The 4325-nt window shown below is 40.9% G+C and overlaps 1 pseudogene; it reads right to left on the bottom strand.

Moving 5' to 3' along the window:
* Window positions 1–203: 203 nt before the first annotated feature.
* LOC111536203 lies at window positions 204–1788 on the bottom strand (annotated as a pseudogene).
* Window positions 1789–4325: the final 2537 nt, after the last annotated feature.

Below are 4325 nucleotides of genomic sequence, written 5' to 3' on the forward strand. Positions count from 1 at the left end.
AAGGAGTCAAATTATCCTTGTTTGCAGATATGATCTTATAGTTGGAAAAACCTAAAGATTCCACCAAAAACTATTAGAATTTATAAACAAATTCAATAAAATTACAGGATAGAAAATTAACATACAAAAATCAGTAGCATTTCTTTTTTTCAAGTCAAGCTATTTAATCATCCAAAAGACTCCTTCTGTGGTAAGAGGAGTTCTCACTTCCTAGCACTGTGTGTGCTGATGTAGTTCTGAAGAAGTGATATCACCTCTGACTGCTGGCTCGTGTTGGTGACTTTGCCCTGAAAGCAGCCTTTCTTCCCTACTCCTTTGCCTTCTAGGACTTCATCCACCCTGGGCTCCAGGGTTTCCATGGTCTCAGGTGGCCCTGCCAGTAAAAAGAACGTAGCACCTTTCTCATCACCCATGATTAAGAACAGGAAGGAATCCTCTGACCCATTCTCATTGGCAACGATATTCATGAACTATGAATCACCCTCCTTCCTGTGTAATATGGCCACATCCCCCCAGTCTGGGTCGGTCCTGAGGCTATGGGCAATGTGCACAGCTGAGTCTCTGAGCAGATTCAGGTTGTTCTGCAGGAGCTTGGTGTAGTTCTGGAGCTTTTTCTTTTTTAAATTTAATTAAATTAACTAACTAATTAATTAATTAATTTTTGAGACAGAGTCTCTCTCTGTCACCCAGGCTGGAGTGCAGTGGTATGATCCCGGCTTACTGCAGCTCCGCCTCCTGGGTTCACACCATTCTCCTGCCTTAGCCTCCCAAGTAGCTGGGACTACAGGCGCCTGCCACACGCCTGGCTAAGTTTTTGTATTTTTAGTAGAGACGGGATTTCACCGTGTTAGCCAGGATGGTCTCGATCTCCTGACCTCGTGATCCGCCCGCCTCAGCCTCCCAAAGTGCTGGGATTACAGGCGTGAGCCACTGCGCCTGACCACATTCTGGAGCTTTTTCACTGCTTCCGTGTGATCCTCTGCTCCACACTTAAGCAGCGTGATTCAGTGCTTTTTCAGTTTCATGACTTCTCTTCATCCACTTCAGCATCTGGTTCCCAGCCAGAAATATCAGGTTGATTTTATTCCTTTTCCTCTTCTCGGTGCCTAGAATCTTAGTGACTGGAAGGTCATGGAGATTGCTCATGGGGATCCCACAGCACGTGTTGAAATCATCACCCTTGATGGTAACAATTCCAATGGGCCCAGCATGATCATCTGGCAGACCCCAGCCTCTCACCTGCTCCACCTCAGGATCATTCAGGCTCAGTTCTCATACTTTCTTGAGCAGCTGATCTCTGATATTTTTATTGACACTCTTTTCAGTGGCAGTTATTTTCTCTGCATTCACAGAGGGGCTTTCCAGTTCAATCACACTCTGAAATCTCCCTAACTCCCATGATGTTGTTTTTAACTCAGACAGACAATCAGCAACTGCTGTGATGAGATGCTGCCCTTAATGCTGCTGCATGTGGTCAAACCTCCACTCCCAGTCTACCCAGACCAGGACCTGGCTTCCAGGATCCAGGGGTGTCTGTGTGAAATGATCAGCCTGGGCCCCCGAGCGGGTCACTCCCAGCACAGAGATGTCATTGATTGTACCACCATCATCAGGCTGTCTTTCACCCTCAGGGAAAAGCGCAGTATGTCTTGCAGCGCCGTATGAAAACTGCCCAGCACTTATTTTTTGCCATTGCTCCCTTCTGTCTGCAGCTCTGTGCAACCACAAGAGATTATGGGTGGTGGTGGACTCCTGGGCATTGCTATTCTGCTGATACCAGAACACCATCACGGCCATCTCTCAGGCATCAGTAGTGTTTCTATATGCCAAAAGTGAACAATCTGAAAAAGATATTAAAAAGTAATCTCATTTACAATAGCCAATAGCATTTAATAAAATTAAATACCTAGGAATGAACCAAAGAAGTTAAATATCTCTATAATGAAAACTATAAAACACTGATGAATGAAATTGATGAGATCACCAAAAAATGAAAAAATATTCCATGTTCATGGATTGGAAGAATCAATATTGCTAAAATGTCCATACTACCCAAAGCAATCTACATATTCAGTGAAATCCCTATAAAAATACCAATGACATTTTTCACAGAAATATGATCCTAAAATTTATACAGAACCACAAAGACCCAGAATAGCCAAAGCTATCCTAAGCAAAAAGAACAAAATTGGAGGAATCACATCACCTGACTTTAAATCATACTATAGAGCTGTTGTAACCAAAACAGCATCATACTGGCATAAAAGCAGATACACAGACCAATGGAACAGTATAGACAACCCAGAAACAAATCCACACACCAACAGTGAACTCATTTGTGACAAAGGTGCCAAGAACATGCACTGGGGAAAATACAGTCTTCATAAATACTCCACAAGTACAAGCAACCAAAGCAGAAATGGACAAATGGGATTACATCAAGTTTAAAAGCTTCTGCACAACAAAAGATACAATCAACCAATTGAATAGACACCCCTAAGAATGGGAGAAAATATTTGCAAACTACCCATCCGACAAGAGATTAATAACCAGGATTTACAAGGAGCTGAAAGAACTCTACTGGAGAAAATCTAGTAATTCCAGTCAAAAATGGGCAAAATATTTGAATAGGCATTTCTCAAGAGAAGACATACATATTGCAAAGAGGCATATGAAAATGTGCTCAACATCATTGATCATTAGAGAAATGCAAATCAAAACTACAATGAGATCATCTCACCCCAGTTTAAATGGCTTATATCCAAAAGTCAGATAATAACAAATGCTGGTTAGGATGTGTACACTGTTTGGTGGGAATGTAAAATTAGTACAACCACTATGGAGAACAGTTTTCAAGCTCCTCAGAAGACAAAAAAATATTTAACTACCATATGATCCAGAAATCCCAGTGCTTGGTATATACCCAAAAGAAAGAAAATCAGTATATCAAAGAGATATTTGCATGCCTATGTTTGTTGCAGCAGTGTTTACAAGAGCTAAGATTTGGAAGCAACGTAAGTGTTCATCAACAGATGAATGGGTAAAGAACATATGGTACATAGACACAATGGAGTACTATTCAGCCATAAAAAAGAATGAGATCCAGTCATTTGCAACAACATGGATGGAACTGCAGATCATTACATTAAGTGAAATAAGCCAGGCACAGAAAAACAAATGTTTCATGTTTTCATTTACTTGTGGGATCTAAAACTCAAAACAATTGAACTCATGGAGGTAAAGAGTAGAAGAACGGTTACCAAAGGCTGGGAAGGGTATTGGGGGCATGTGGGGGAGGTGGGGGTGTTTTATGGGTACAAGTAATAATTAGAAAGAATGAATAAGAACTATTTGATAGCACAAAGGGTGACTATAGTCAATAATAACTTAATTGTACATTTCAAAACAACTTAAAGGGTGTGTTAAATTGTTTGTTATTCTTGTTATAAATTAGCAAAGAACTTGGACAAATTGTGTTCTAGTGTTTGGTGGAAAGTAGAATTTATAAGTGATGAATGAATATTTAGCTGAGTAGATTTCTAAGCCAAGTGTCAAAGACCTGACCTGGCTTCTTTTTGCTGCTTTATAGTAAAATGTGAAAGAAAGAATTAATTTGAGGAATGACTTGTTAAGTAAAAAGGGACCAGACTTGAAGATTTGGGAAACTCTCATCCTATTCATATTGCAAAACTTAGAAAAAGTGTGTTCTGGAGAGAACATCAAGGATATGGCTGGAAAACAATTTACTAAAGATATTACATGTGCAATTCATAGATCCAATGGACAGTTCAGCAGAATCCAGGAATAGAAAGGCAGTTGTCTAGGAAATATATGTGGATGACTCTCTTGTCTGATTTTGTACCTTCTTTGAATTGCACAGGAGGCCCAAAAGGGTTTTGAGAATTTTGTACCAGCAGAAATGGCTGCTAACTTGGACTGAAGGGGACAGAGATGGGATAAAATGAAGGAAGGCTGTTGGACTTCTGGAATTCTACAGAATGGGCCAATAGAGCTATCCAGCTGTAAACATGTCTTATCCTTCAAGAAAAGACAAGAATAACCCAAAGGTAGATCAGAGGTCAGCAGGGCTGTCACTTCTCCCTTGGGCTCAAAGGCATAGGCCCAGGGAATGTGACCATATCCTCCAGATTTCATCTAGCCGCATCTGCATGTGAGTGCCAGAGGGTGTGTGTCTGTTTTCTAGGGCTGAGGTGGGTAAGGCTGCTTTCCAGAGTTGAGAAGGCTTGGCCACCATGTGGGTGGGCTCAGAGGACGAAACACTGAGCCAAAGAAATTTGTTCTTGAGCCTTAAAATCTAATGGAAT

Source organism: Piliocolobus tephrosceles, chromosome 12 (genome assembly GCF_002776525.5).
Source record: "Piliocolobus tephrosceles isolate RC106 chromosome 12, ASM277652v3, whole genome shotgun sequence".
In the NCBI taxonomy this organism is placed as follows: Eukaryota; Metazoa; Chordata; class Mammalia; order Primates; family Cercopithecidae; genus Piliocolobus; species Piliocolobus tephrosceles.